The sequence below is a fragment of the Canis lupus genome, chromosome X, assembly GCF_048164855.1.
Source record: "Canis lupus baileyi chromosome X, mCanLup2.hap1, whole genome shotgun sequence".
In the NCBI taxonomy this organism is placed as follows: Eukaryota; Metazoa; Chordata; class Mammalia; order Carnivora; family Canidae; genus Canis; species Canis lupus.
Window position 1 is genome coordinate 10160115 of NC_132876.1, and position 16435 is coordinate 10176549.

Here is a 16435-nt window from a genome sequence, read left to right on the forward strand (position 1 = left end):
TGGAGTCTCCCTAGCCTTTAAGGGACACACTGAGAATTCAGTGGCTTCTCAAAGTCTTTCTGTCCTTCCTCAGAGGCCTTAGGTTCTCATGGTCACCTCTGGCGCTGAGATCCTTTTTCTACTGAATTGTCCTATTCGTTGATCATCTCCTCACCCCTTACATGCTGGCCCACCTCTGCGATCTTTCCATTCCTGGGTGCAGCTCAAACCCTTCCCTCTCCACGGTGTCCAAACAACCTCCCCCAACGTGTAAAGTACAACTGTATACATAATGTATTTGAGTGTATAGCTGTACAGAAAGCTTGAGAGAAGGGAGGTGCCATTGCAGCAGTATGCCTGAGGCATTGACAGGTTTTCTTTCACGTTTATAAGCATATTTTATTTTATTTTATTTTATTTTATTTTTTAAGCTTTCAATTTTATTTTATTATTTTTTATAAATTTATTTTTGATTGGAGTTCAATTTGTCAACATATAGAATAACACCCAGTGCTCATCCCGTCAAGTGCCCACCTCAGTGCCCGCCACCCAGTCACCCCCACCCCCCGCCCACCTCCCCTTCCACCACCCCTAGTTTGTTTCCCAGAGTTAGGAGCCTCTCATGTTCTGTCTCCTTTTCTGATATTTCCCACTTATTTTTTTCTCCTTTCCCCTTTATTCCCTTTCACTATTTTTTATATTCCCCAAATGAATGAGACCATATAATGTTTGTCATTGACAGGTTTTTAAAGTGCCTCAGTGATTGCAATATACAGTCAAGATTGAGAATCACAGCCTAAAAGTAATTCTGGTATTGTCTCTTGAGTTTTTTTTTTCCACCTTTGTCCATACACTGTACATGGCTTGAATCACATTTCAGTGTATGAACTTCACGAGAGCTGGATCTCTGTTTTGTTCACTGCTTCCCAGGGTCTAAAACAGGTCCTGGAACATAGTAGGTGCTAAATAGTATTTGTTGAACAAATGAATGGAAATCATTCAGTCGGTTGGTATAGCCGAAGTAACAGATTCAAAGGTATTTTCAACCTGATAGCAGATAAAATATGTTCTTTTTGATTTACATTTACTGCCTCAAGCTTTAATACATCTCACAAGTGATTAGAGTAGAAATTCTAAAATAAAAATGTGAGACTTTGGGATGGGATCTTTGAGCTTCTAAAACTGCCTGCAAGGTTTTGCTCATGTGTGTGCGTGTGTTTGTTTCCAGAAGTTCCAAAACTTTATTTTTTTTCAAATACCAGTATGACTATGGGACTGGTTATAGAAGTTATAGAGTTAGGTGTTTTTCTTTCTTGCTTCTTTGTTTTTTAAAGATTTTATTTATTTATGAGAGACACACACACACAGAGGGAGGTAGAGACACAGGCAGAGGTAGAAACAGGCTCCATGCAGGGAGCCCGATGTGGGACTCGATCCCGAGTCTCCAGGATCACGCCTTGAAGACGGCGCTAAACTGCTGAGCCACCCAGGCTGCCCCCAAAACTTTATGTATATGACCCAGAAGGGTTAAGAATCACAATCAGGGGATGTGTGGTGCTTTAAAGAGGCCTTTCCTTCATAAAGGATTCCCTAGGGTTCCTTTAAAAAGTCAAATTGCCTTACACATTGAAAATGAGATTTAGCAGGTGAAAATCTATACATTTCATACACTTTCTCAGTAATCCATTCATTGACTAATATGAATATCATATTAGTGCTTACAAAGCGGGGAGGTGAAAATTGCAAATGTAAGTAAGTGAAGGAACCCTTGAAGGAGCCTGGATTTTTGGTAGTTTCATACTTGACTCCCCCAACCTCAGACAGATTTGGCCAATTACAGGAGCAAGGGTTTAAAAGGCTTCTGACTCACTATAGATGTGATTGATTCTGCAAATGTGCCAATTCCCCTGCTCTCTCTAATTATCTGATTGAAAGCACCAGTTGCTCAGAAGTGCTAAGCAAATAAATTGCCTCTTATTTGTTAGGAGCTGCAGCAAGTACGGAAGATTTTGGAAGATTTCGAGCTGGTAAAGGTCGTATGATGCCCTGTGATTGTTCCTTACAGCTTTGGGGAGTAGTCTAAGGTTAACTTTTCTTTTGTGAGTTGGTAAAGTCCTATTTTCAGATTGGTTTTCTCCCTTCGTTAAGATAAACAATGTTTAGCTTTTGTGTGATGATCATTCAGTACATCAAAATGCCCCATCTAGCAAATATTTGTTGTTTTTACAGTTTGCAAATTACTGCAAACCATCTGTATTTAATAATCAGCTCTGTAAGGATAATATGCGGTTAAAAATCTCTATAGAAACTGGAAAAACAATAAACATACTTGTATATTAACATTCTTGGTTAAATTTTGGATCATGCTGATTTTTTTTTAAACCGTGTTAGTCACAATACCTTTTTAACATAAGCTGAGGTTATATAAGAGTGATTTTGAGCTGTTTATATTCAATTTCAGGTGGAATTTGAGATCTATAAGAATAAGAGCTTGTAAGTTTTTTTCATATAAATTTTTCTCCTCCCAGACCTATATATGCGACTATTGTAGATTTTAGACTATGACTGGCAGGTTCTCCTCACTGTGAATTTAAATCTGATGAGCACACTCCAACTTTTAAATAGGACCCTAAAGTATTTTATTTTAATAGCAGTTTTGCATCTGTCGCAATTTATACTAATCTTCCATGACTTGTGGCATTCTTTAGATTTACTGACCCAGAGGTCTTGAATATAATCTCACATCAAACAGAATCCTTTTTATCACTCACTGCCACTGGCTTTGTGTGGAAAAATAAATGCTTTTCTATTTGAGCGGTAATGATATATTTAATTCTGGCAAAAGCTGGTAGTCTTGTTTCAAGCTTTCGGAGTGCAATTCTGAGCTGAAAAATCTGCATTTCCAATATTTTAACAGTAAATGTTAATTGGGTATAAGATTGACTTAGAAGTATAAATGAGATATTTGACATGTCCTATAAAACAGATTATTTTTTGTTATGCTTTAGACTTGATTTTTAAGTACTCTTTACACCCAGTGTGTGGTTCAAACTCACAACCCCGAGATCAGGAGTCCCACACTCAACTGACTGAGCCAGCCAGGAGCCCCTTGAAATTCTCTTAACAGCAGTATTTTCTTCCATTTAAATTCTCCCCTCTACAAACAAAAGGAGACATAATGTGGAATCAAGCCTTTTCAACCGGTTAAAGGCACATTAGTGATCACTCTAACTGACATGAGAACACAAATCTTTCACAGCTGACAGGCTACCAGGTGCTGTGGGGACCCACCGTAGAAAGGGACAAGAATTTGAAGGCAGCCAGAAGATGTAATTGCCCTTTGTCTCTTTCACTTGACAGCTGTAGCCTTGGACAATTGACTTAACCTATTTGGACCTCAATTTCCCCATGTGGAGGTTAAAAACAGTCAAGCAGCTTCCAAGGTCACACTGAGGTTTGTCTATCTCAAAAGCCTTTTCAGGATCAGCTGCTCCAAGGTGTGATTTACACACCTGCATTTCTTTTAAAGCTCTTCAGGTGATCCTTCTGTGTAGCCAGGGTTGAGAAACCTAACGGAGCAGGTATCTGCACATTATTATCCAAGGGTCAAAGCTGGTCAGCCACCTATTTTTGTAAATAAAGTTCTATTGTAATACAGCCATGCCCATTCATTTATGTATTGTCTGTGGCCACTTCTGTGCCACAACAGTGGCGTTGAGTGGTTGTGACAGGCCATCTAACTGATAAAAGCACAAGTGCTATCCAGCTCTTTGTGAAAAAGATTTGATAACCACCATCGTGGAGGAATATGGAATCTGAAATCGGATAGGATTGGATTTATTTATTTATCTTTAATTTAAAAAATATTTTATTTATTCATGAGAGACACAGAGGCAGAGACAAAGGCAGAGGGAGAAGCAGGCTCCATGCAGGGAGCCCGATGTGGAACTCGATCCTGGGACTCCAGGATCACGACCTGAGCTGAAGGCACATGATGCTCAACCGCTGAGCCACCCAGGTGTCCCTAGGATTGGATTTAAATTTTGATTTGATTTTTTGCCTCTTGTTTATGGTATGGAGTAAGTCCTGACAAGTATCTGAGCCTTCAGATTTCCTCATGTGCAATAGGTATGGCAAAGGTGCCTCCTTTGTAGGGTAGTTGTAAGAATTGGAGGAGATAATGGATTGAAAGTGCTTCAGTTGAGTCAGGCATGCAATAAATGTTCATTGAATATTTGTTCGTCATCTCCTCCCTCTCCCCCTGGTGTTTCCATGCATGCAGCACATGCACATTTAGTATCTAGAAAAGGAGACTAGCTGCCAGAAGACCAGTGGTCTTATGTCCTGAATCTTGTAGCACTCTAGGTTTAGCAGTCTCAGGTGTAGTCCTCACCTCCTCTTCAGCAAGCTGGGCCCACAGCTATGGCGAGCACAGTTGCTACAAATTACCAGTGAGGAGTGGGGAGGAGAAAAGCCCTTTCTGAAATCTGAAATATTTCCTTGCTGTGGACTTAAATGAGTAAAATTCCAGGCCAGGAATAGATTTTCATTTGCTAAGTGTATATTGAACTACTATCATGTATCTGGTACTAGACTAAGGTACTGAGAATATGGTTATGAACATGGTCATTCCCTGAAGTGCCTTAGACTATAATGGGGAAGACCCATAAGTAGATTATCAATTGCAAAATAATATGATCAGTGCCAAGACAGGTAGTGGTAAACATCAAGTGCTATTGGGCAAAGGGGTGGACAGCTAAGTCTTGGGGTGGGGGTTGTCTGGCAAGACTTCCTGTGGGCAATAATATCTGGGCTGGGTGTTAGAGGATGAAGAGTGAATCAGGCCAAGAACAGTCATGTTCCAGGGAGGATAAAATGCTTGTGTAAGCAAAGGCCCAGAGGTAAAAGAGTGATTTGATTAGGATCTGTAAGAATTTGGGAATAGGCAGGCCAGGGAGTTTTGAGTGGTGGTGGTGGTGGTGGTGGTGGTGGTGGTGGTGGTAAGAGATGACACAGGTATCTGCAGTTTCCTAATGGTTATGAAGGTTCAAGTTCTTGTTAATAATTAGTAGCTAAATATTCACTATTATTTGGAAGCCCTCCCCTCCTAATTCTGGACCAAATTGTCTAATCCATGCAATTTACTCTAAGGTCAGGAGAAAAGTACATAATCAGATAAAATGCAGCTCATGATTTTCTCATTCGTAAGTATTTTTCTCCAGTTTCTACTTTTTCTCCATTTTCTAGCTCTGTGAAAGTCTCTCCTCATATCCACTTGCTCATATCAGAAACTCAGGACCTCTCTTGTTTCTCTCCCTGGCATCTATTAGTCATCCATAACCAAGTCCTAGGGTTTGTACCTACTTACTATCTCCAGTTTTCCTAGTCTCAACCTCCCAGTTGGGAGAGGTAATCAGAAGGACTGGTGGTTGGCCTGCGAGCTGGGCCTGGCCCCAGCAATTGGAGCCTCTTTACCCCTTCCTTTGTTCTTGGAATGTGCACTATGATTGCCTTACCTACTCCCAGAAGGTGTCCCGAGGACATACCCTTGTGATAGTGATATGGTATTGAGACCATCTGGACAGCAGACATGACCAAACCCAATGAAGGCTCGATCCCACAACCCTGGGATCACGACCCAGGCCAAAGGCAGACACTTAACTAACTGAGCCACCTAGGTACCCTCAGTGTTTTTCTTTAAACTTGTTAAAAATAATTTCAGCTACTTTTTGTTTTTCTACCACATTTTACCTAGAGAAATTCAACCTACAGTGACCACCATTCATAAAAAGTCACATTGTTGGGATGAGATATCTGGAGAAGAGGATGTTTACTCAAAAATGAGTTTTAGTAAAGGCAGATCATCTTACAGCATGCTTTGAACCAAAAGAGAAGAAAGGTAACAAATGCTGAGTATTTCCTATGTACCAGGGTTGAAAACCATCATCTAATGTAATTGTTACCTTAAAGCGGTAATGTAGAGGCTGATTATTGTCAGTGATTTGTTGAACTTAATGCAAGTAGCAAAGTAAGCACTGAAAGCCAGAGGTTTCTCATTACCAGGTTTGTACTGTAGACCATGGAAATGCTGGCATAGAAGAGGTTATAATGGGGGGGGGCAGCACAGGAATCATGAAAATGTCTTGTTTATTATAAGGCACTTCATACTTGTTCTACTGCTTTTGCACTAGCTCTTCATTAAGCACCCTTTTTATGGAATTCAGATTTGTGAGTCATCATGATAACCTTTAAAAGGGAATAACTTAAAGACGAACAATACATACTCTATATCCTTAAAGAATTTATAGTCAAGTGGAAAACTGGGCATGTAAAATACTCTGCGTGAAATGGCATGGGGCCAGGGGTGCCTTGCTGCTTAGTCAGTAGAACGTGACTCTTGATCTCATGAGTTTGAGCCCCACTTTGGGGGTAGAGATTATTAAAAAAAAAAAAAAAAAAGAAACAATGGCACCTGGAATAAGTAACAAAAGCAAAATCTGAACCCAGGACTGTCTCCCTTCAAAATGTTATAACTGGTGTAAAAGAAAAGTATCATTGGAATGAATGAATGAATGAGTCCCTCATGGCACCCTGAGGGGATTTGCTTATTCAGTAAACCTTTTCCAATTGCCTACCTGTACTGGATGTTATGCTAGGTGTGGAGGACTTCAATAAACCCATATTTTAAAGGAAGTTACAATTATGGTATTAGATAAATATAAAGAAACCCTTCGATGGTCCATGAAAGGAAAAGGAGCTAGTAAGTGGCTTAAATTCACATCTGACTGGGGAAAAAAAAAAACTCATCAGCTGGTGAAACTACTAAGGGCAAAGGAGAGAGCAGTTAAGGAAAAAAGACTTAGGGAGCATGGAATTTAAGATTAAAGGACAAACGTAGAAGCATCCCTGTAGTGCTTAACACTTACATGCCATAATGGAGGATGAAGGCAACCTGCAGATAAAAGTGAAAGGCATTAGGTATTGGGATTCCAATGAGATGTGCATATTTATTAGATTTACAGTATATCCTTTTTTAAGCAAATTCTTAGGGGAGCACAGCAGCTCCCCCTATTCCTAATGTACAAACTGGAGGAGACGAAAGGAAATGTCAGGTCTCTGCTTCTGAAGGATTTTTGAGGGATAAAAGAAAACCACCCACATAAGATCATTGCTGTGGGAAAGTCAGTTGGCTTGAGTTAGAAAGATGTTTAAGTGTTCCAGTGGAAGAAGAAAAGAAGTCTGATCCAGGTAGAGAAATACTGACCCCAAGGCCAGAAGCTTGGAAAGTTTAGGACTTGTTGGGGGTTAATAGCCCATAATCCCATCCTCTTGTCCTAGCTTTATCCTCCATGATATGCACCCAGGTAAGATATTTACAATTGTGCCAAAATCCCTTAAAGTTAATTTTGTAGAGGTCAAATGAGTAGATGAACAGAATTAAATTAGGCAGGAGATTAAGAGTTGAGACTATAGTGTACTAATGAAGATTGGAGTTTAAAATTAGATCATGTCCTGTGGGGCATTGGAATAGGCCAGGTTCCCTAATTGAAAGTGCTATGTATAGCGGCCTATAGGTAGCAAACAAGATTCCACAATGGAGGTGTTCGAATAGCTTTGCTCATGCTAGGCAGTGATTGCCCAAACCTGTCTGGGGATGTAGTTCAAAGGTTCTAGGTCTTTAAAAAAAAAAAAAAAGTCAACTAAAACATCGAATGCAAGCATTATAACAGCTATTTAAGTAAGTTCAGACCAAGCTTTTTATTTTTCTTCTAAGCTAACTTTTTTTTTTTAACAGCATGTAGTCTTCTGATAAATTGTATTATGTAACTTGATGTTCTGTGTAGATTAGACTTAGGTTTGTTTTTTGATCTCTGAAGGTCAGTAAAATAGAAGTAGTATATTTTTAATCTGAAGTTAAGTAGTTGGAGATGGCTGAACTGTTGGCTGGATGGGATAGAGTATCATAATGAGAAATGCATTCTAGTCAGCCAAGAGAGGTTTGTGATGGGAAATGGTTAGTGGAAAAGGCTGGTTTTGCTGATTGAATGCTTTTAAAATAAGTGAAGTCTTACAAACTGTTAGTAATAATGCATGTGTGGCCTTCACCAGGCTGTTGCTCTGGAATTGTCATGAGAATGAATAATGCTGTGTTGCAATCACTATACTATTTAGGACTCTATTACCACACAACTTTGGTGAAGACTACTTTTAAACCCAGTGGAGAATCCTCACAATGTCTTGTTTTGAAATGTAATTTGATTCTTGTTGATTCCTTTAACTTAGTCTCCTAAAGAATGAAACCTGCTGTGTGTGTGTGTGTGTGTGTGTGTGTTTCAGATGTAGAGTTTAGTGATTCATCACTTGCATACAACACTCAGTGCTCACTGTAACAAGTGCCCTCCTTCTAAACATGTTTAAGTTACAAAGAAGTCATGATGAATGGAATTAATGAAATAGATTCACTTCTTCAGATACAGCTATCTGTTCTCATGTGCTGTGAATCAGGAGATCTCAGATTTTCACCTATGTGGTGACGTGTAATAACCTTATGAGAAGGGTTTAATTATCCTGTTTGACAGATGATGAAACTGGTTGAGGAAGTAAAGTGATTTGTTCAGGTTCACACAGTGGTTAAGCTAAAGGTGAACCTTGCTCTGTTCCATTTACTCTACGTTCCTTAAAATCTTCAGTACTGCCTTGCCTTGACACACGCTAAATGTTAAGAAATGAAGGCCATATTTTACACATAGGACCTATCAATCCAACAGAAGAATGAAAAATTATTAAGTTTAGAAAGTAGAAAGAAAATCTATATCCTTTCTTCTAGTACCTCATGTTTTATTGATTGAGTTGCTTAATAATACTAAAGGTTCAAATATGGTGACCAAAAGTCGGGGCAATTATGAGGTAAGGATTGTAGGATGCCACGTATTTAATTTGGTGTCCAGACTGTCAGCATTTACCAAATATGTGCCTATCTCAGAGTTGGTTATTCAGTTCATGGGCACATGTTACCTCATTTAAGAGTTCAAGAACAGAAAGTCATAAAATATATACATTTTAAAATCTATTTAATTTGCAGTTGCAGTTCTAATTTTCTGTTAGGTTTTAGGCCTAACTCTGGATCTCATGTCTTCAAATTGATTTTCCATAACAATCATGACACAGATACATCATTATAGGTAGGTTGAATGAGAACCCTATTGAAGTCCATGTATAAAGAAATTGAATAACAACCTATAAACTGCTTTTCTATTATCTGAATACTTTTTGATAAGATGTAATATATCTTACATAAATCCTGTAAAGCTAAAAGACTAAATAAAACAGTTTAAAAGAATACTTTGCTTTTCAAGTAGGATTTATTATTTTATGTACATAAAAAAGAAAATCTTAAAAAAAACCCTCTACACCCAATGTGGGGCTTGAACTCACAACCCCACAATCAAGAGTCCTATGCTCAACTGACTGGGCCAGCCAGGCACCCCGGATTATTCATTTTAACTTGCCTATTTTAAAGCCTATAGGTTATTAACTGATTTTTCACCCAAATCTATTTCTGTAATCAAATAAGTGTAGGATATGGTCATTTACTCTATATGATGGCACATGGGTCATATCCAGCCCTCTGCTTATCTTTATTAAGTTTTATTGAAACACAACCATAGCCATATCTATTCTATTATTTTGAATGCTCCTTTGAACTACAAATGCAAAGTTAAGTGGGTACAACAGACACTCTGTGGCCTGCACAATCTAAAATATCTGACCATTATAGAAAAAGTGGCTAACCCATTGTCTGAACCCAGAAATCATCTTTTTTTTTTTTTTTAAGATTTTATTTATTTATGAGAGAAAGAGAGAGAAAGAGAATAAGCCTCCATGCCGGGAGCCCAACGTGGGACTCGATCCTGGGTCTCCAGGATCAGGCCCTGGGCTGAAGGTGGCGCTAAACCACTGAGCCACCTGGGCTGCCCTGAACCCAGAAGTCGTCTTACTTGCTAGAGTTCACAGAGCCGTCAATTATCTAATGTGCCTTGTAAATTTCTCAGAAGAGGATGTCTTTACATACATATTTTCTAAACTTGTTCATAACATTGTGTTGACTTCAGTCCTTGGCGTTAGTGTCTCGTTGGGTGATTTCAGAAGTACAGTTGATTGATTGGAAAAGACCAACACATACATTCATAGTCTGCTATAACTTGCAGATTAATTTAGCCAAGGGCACAGAATCTTAACAGATATAACACGGTCTCCTGATGAACAGCACCCAGTTGATGACACTGCAAAAGGTAGAGACTTCTACAGAGGAGAAGCTTAATTTTAAGTTATTCCACAGTTATCTTTCATTTTCAGGCTCACATCAGTATTGAAGAAAAATATCCGTATCTCTTTGCTTAGTCTTTCCATTTAAGGGGATCGTTGCAAACATTAGGCTTTCCTAGATATTGGCCCAGACTCCGTATCTGTGAGATCACATCTTCACTCTTAATACTAGAGTCTATGCCCTTGAGTCGCTAAGAAGTACCTCTTCCTAGTTCCCATCATCGTGGAAAGCCCATTTCCCTGAAACTGTGGAATAAACCTCTTTTGAAACAATCCTTTGAAGTTCTCAATTCCTACATCACAAGTATATTATTGTCTCCTATTTTAAGATATACCTTTTAATTGTATTTAGGGGTATTTTATTGTATTTATTCTTTACTATTTCCTTAAAAGTAAGACATCTGGCTTGGATGACAGAGGATATAAATTACCTTTTCAGTTTCTATCAAGATAATCACATTATTTTATCTCTGTTTGACTTATGAAAGAGCTGAGTTTCTTTGACTTGCTTCCTAATCATTGAATCACTCTTTCTTCTGTATATTTACATACCCAGTATTGAGTTCATAATCAAAACTCATAAAGGTAACACAAAACAAACTGTAACTCTTGAGTATCAAGAGAAACAACAAACTTCTGAACTTAAAACCAACCTATATAGACTGTAAACACTAGAGTTATCAGAGGAAGTATATTTAACATGTTTGAAGAAATAAGAGGGTCTTGAAGTAGGGCTAAGAAATAAGCTACTTGACTAGTGAAATTTGATAAAGGGTTAATGTTCTAGACCTAAAAAAAAATAATTTCAAACTTAGTATATGGGTTAAAAAGAATGTTAAGTGTAGGTGAAGAGAATCGATAAACTTGATTGTATATCTGAAATTACTCTGAATTCTGCACAGAGAAATTAAGAGATGGAAAATAGAACGTGTATGCCAAGAGTAATGGATGACAGACCTAGGACTAAGAAGCATCTAGTTAAGGTACTAGAGGTATAGAATAGAAAGAATGGAAAAGAGGAAATTTTTAATTTAAGTTAATACCTAAGTATTCTCCAAAATTGGTGAGAGTCTAATCTCTAGACTGAGGATCCCCAACACATTTCAAATAGGATAAATAAGATTAAATCCATGCTGAAGTACACTTAAGATAAACTAAGGAGTGCTAAAACAAATTATAAAAGCAGCCAGAGAAAACCTAGGTCACATACAAAAGACTGACCATTAGAGCTGAGCTAGCAACTGTAAAGATGGAAGCCAGGAGACAGCCAAGAGCATTAGATTTAAATTAGCTCTTAAAAATAAGGACAGACATTGTTTTCCTATAAATAGATTTAAGAGAATTCATTTTCCAAAATAATTCTTCCAAACAATGAAGAGATACTTTTCTCAGAAAGTATGTTAAGGTTAAAAGAGTACTCCTCGACTGACTTAATTAGGCTCATGTACTTGGAAAACCAGACAAGGGCAGTAGAACAAAGGAAACTTCTATGCTGGTCTTGGTCATGAAAATTAATACTTAATAGAAATTAGAAGTTGGTTTTGCAGTTTCTTAAGTCTACATATAAATACCACATATTACGTATGACCTACATCGTAAGATTGTTTATTCCAAGAATGTAAGTCTGTCTCAACATTAGAAAAATGATTAATGATTAAATGATTAACACGGTTCCTATTAAAAGATTAAGGGTGAAAATCTATATGATAACTTCAGTATATGCAGAAAAAGACTTTGATTAAAACTTTAACTCTGTGATTTCATAATTTATGATGCACAATTTTAGCAAACAGGGTATAGAAAGAAACTCCTTGATCAGGTATATTGACATGACTGAAGCAAATATACTAACGTAAATCCTTTAAAAGATGGAATAGGGCAAAAAAGAACACTACCACTACCACTCTAAAAATGCAGTGATTAGAGTCCTGAGCCAAGGCAATAAGATCATAAAAAGTTCAATAAATTAAATGCATATAGTGTAGAATGGAAGATGCAAAGCCATTATTTGCTGAGTCCTTTAGGGTAATGATTTAAGAGCGGAGCTTTGGGGCCCAACTGCCTGGGTCCAAGTCCTGGTTTTGGCCCCTATTATCTATATATCCTTGGATCTATGTGCCACAGTTCCCCAGGTGGAAAACACATACTAATTACTTAAAATTGGTACCAATAGTACTAATATGAGGATTAAATTAGTTAATATTTGTAAAGTGCTTGGAAGTAAGCCTAGTGCACAAGTGTCATGAAAAAGATGAATTAAAAAAAATCACAGGTGAAGAGCGCCTGACTGGCCCATTCAGTAGAGCATGTGACTCTTGATCTTGGGTTTATGAGTTTAAGCCCCATATTGGATGCAGCATTTACTTAAAAAAAAATCACAGAAATCATTTTCTGAAGTTGCCTCTGGCCCAAGCAGTTGCATATACCTACTCCAGCCTGCTTCTCTCTCTCTCTCTCTCTCTCTCTCTCTCTCTCTCTCTCTCTTTCTCATTCTCTCTCTGCACCATTTTAGGAAAGTGCTTTATGAAACATTTTGTATTCCAATGAGAAAATGACATTTGATCTCTGATGTGTATGAAAGTCTGTTCTAGTTGGATTAAAGATAGTTTTGAAAGGCAAAATGTTAAAACTTGTAGATAAAAATATAGGACTACTTGTTCAGTAGCCAAGAGACCCATCTAGTGATTTAAATTTAAATAAAACTCAGTTTCTCAATCCATTAAGCATATCTCAAGTACCCAATAGCTACATAGAACCAGTGGCTATCCTATTGGAGCCTAGATTATAGAGCATTTCTATCACAGAAACTTCTACTGGACAGTGCTGATGTAAAAGATGGTCTTCATGGCCCTAGAGCAGGGGTCAGCAAACTTATGTAAAGGACTAAAGAATAAACACTTTAGGCTTTGTACCTCACATACTATCTCTGAGTCCTTGTTTGTTTTTACAACTTTTTAAAAATGTAAAAAACATTCTTAGGCCATAAAAATGCACAATCCCAAATTTTGGCCATCGGGTTATATTTTGTTTACTCTTGCTCTTGGTTCACGGAAAGATTTTTAAGGCAAGAAGCTCCAATGTCTGGTAAATCTGGTTACATTTAAATAAAGAACTTCTATCTATCATGATGACCACAGTTTTGTAGTACAACCTGAAATCTGGCATTGTGATGCCCCCAGATATGGTTTTCTTTTTTAAATTCCCCTGGCTATTCGGGGTCTTTTCTGATTCCACACAAATCTTAAAATAATTTGTTCTAACTCTCTGAAGAAAGTCCATGGTATTTTGATAGGGATTGCATTAAACGTGTATATTGCCCTGGGTAACATTGACATTTTCACAATATGAATTCTGCCAATCCATGAGCATGGAATATTTTTCCATCTCTTTGTGTCTTCCTCAATTTCTTTCAGAAGTGTTCTATAGTTATCTATATCTATCAGAAGCCACCATAAAGGAAATGGAAAGCTGAACCACAAATTTGGAGATCTGTGCAACACAAAATTGGCAATGGAGAAGTATCTAGAACATATGAAAACTCCCACTGTATCTATAACAAAAACCAAATGCTGTGGAGCATCATAAAACTCAAATGGCTGGTGAGGATATAAACTAGTACAACTTTGGAAAATTCTTTGATGTTACCTATTAAAGGTGAAGATGAGCAAATTCTTTTTTTTTTTTTTAAGCAAATTCTGTATGCTATGGATTCCTTATATGTATCTATAAAATTTCCCAATAGACCCTTAGGCATGTGCATCTAGAGTTGTGTAAAGAATGTTCAAAACAAGTTTGTAAAAGCTTGAAATGTGAAACAAGGCAATGTCTACTAATAACTAGAATGGATAAATATGTTATATTCATATGCAATACTACATAACAATAAAAACTATTAATGCATTAGAATGAATGTATTTGAAAATACTGAGGAAAATTAAATGCAAGGATATATTTGCTATGACATAATTTCTGTAAAAGTAAAAACCCTGAGAGATAGTTTAGCAATACAAACACATTTAGAGCGATTGACACAAAATTTAGGACAATGAAGGAAGGAAAGTTATGTGATGTCGTTGGGCACTTCAAAGGCCCTAGTAATACTCTCTTTGTGGATTGACTTTATTTTTGAATCTAAGGTATGCAGAATTGAGTAAATCATTAATCGGTTCCTGAAAAGTTCTTTTCATTGACCCATGCATGTGGGCATAATAGCTCGATCTATGAATCACATAATGAATACTTGTCAAGTCATCATTCAGCACATGAGTTAGAAAAATTTTGATAATACCTACATATGTGTGCCCCATCCCATCCTCATGCCTACGTGAGATAACCATCCTGAATCTTGTGTTGCTTTTTAGCTCAACCTGTTTACAATATTTGCATACACATGTGCATACACAGGCCCTCATGTATATATAATACATCTGTTCAAAAGTATATTCTTTTTTTTTTTAAGATTTTATTTATGTATTCATGACAGTCCCAGAGAAAGGCAGAGACACAGGCAGAAGGGGAAGTAGGCTCCCTGCAGGGAGCCTGATGTGGGACTTGATCCCAGGACCCCAGGATCACGCCATGAGCCAAAGGCAGACGCTCAACCACTGAGCCACCCAGGTGCCGCCAAAAGTATATCCTATAAAAACTTAAATAAAATTACTTAAAAACTTAAATAGAAAAAAAAAACTTAAATAGAATTACTTTCTAAATTGGGACTTCTTATTGTGGGATGCACATTTTTTCCCTTCAGGACCATGTTGCTAATATTCTCTATCATTTTGCTAAGGTTTTTCATGTTGTTAGAGGAAGTTACACTTCATTCACTTTTGATTGCACTTTAATATTCCACTTGGGATTAAATTGCAGTTTATTTTCTTGTGGAGCATATGTTTTCCCACTTGTTCTTTCCTTACTACTCTTTAAACTCTACATGTGTTACATTTGCTTCTATATGCTTTTAGTAAATTTTAAAACCATGCCATATGATATATAAGGACACAAAGGTGTTTTGTGTATTAGGTGAAAAGTTTCAGGGTATTTAATAAAGTGTATACACTGATTCACATATGGAGAAATAATAAATGGAGGGAGAAAGCTGTACATACAGTATAATACACTAAGGGCTAGTGGAAGTAAAATAGTAATACTATGTTTGAAACCTATGGGATGTGCATATAAAGGTGCCTAAGGAGTACTTGGATCAATTTAGGACTTACCAACATATATATTATCACTGCAACCTTGGGAACGGATGAGATCATACTTGGAAAGTCTAGTGTGAGAAAAGGGCCTCGGTGAGAAACTCTAGATAAACTAGCATTTAAGGCGAAGATTGTAGGAGTGAATTTGGCAACAAAGATTAAGAAATTCCATTGAAGTTGGAAGAAAGTCAGGAGTGTGTGTTATTGTGGATGAGAAGAAAGTGTTTCTAGAAGCAAGGTACAGCACATCAGACTGAATGCAGCTGAATGGTCCAGTAAGACAAAGCTGAGAAAGGTTTCAAGCCAGTGGTGGGATGGGAAAGAAAGTCAATTTTAAGTGGGGGAAATGGAGGCTGCCATTGAAGACAGCGATTTCAAGAAATTTGGAAGAAAAGGAGTAAAATGGCTAAGGGAAAAGGAAGTAGGCTTGGGATAGGCTTGTTGACTTACCTGTTTGTTTTTGGTATGTTTTTTAGAATGAAGGAGAACTTACATCTACAAGTGATAGGCAAGAGCTGCTAGAGAATAAATAGTAAACGGCTGTGGAGAGGCAGCAGGATATGTAACTTAATGGTCAAGTACTCACTAAATTATTTTTTTAAATATTTTATTTATTTGACAAAGAGTGTGATCCACAAGCAGGGGGTGCAGCAGAGGGAGAGGGGTGAAGCAGGGAGCCCAATGCAGCGCTTGATCCCAGGATGCTGAGATCCTTAGGTCATGACCTAAGCTGAGATCAAGAGTTGGACACCTGACCGACGAGCCACCCAGACATCCCACCTACTCACTAAATTCCACTTTTGAACCTAATATTACCCTATAGGTTAGCTAACTGGAATCTAAATAAAAACTTGAACCACTAAAGTTCAAGTACTCATGTAAGATAAGAGAAAGGAATAGCATTTGCATTGTGTCTGGAAGGATCAAGA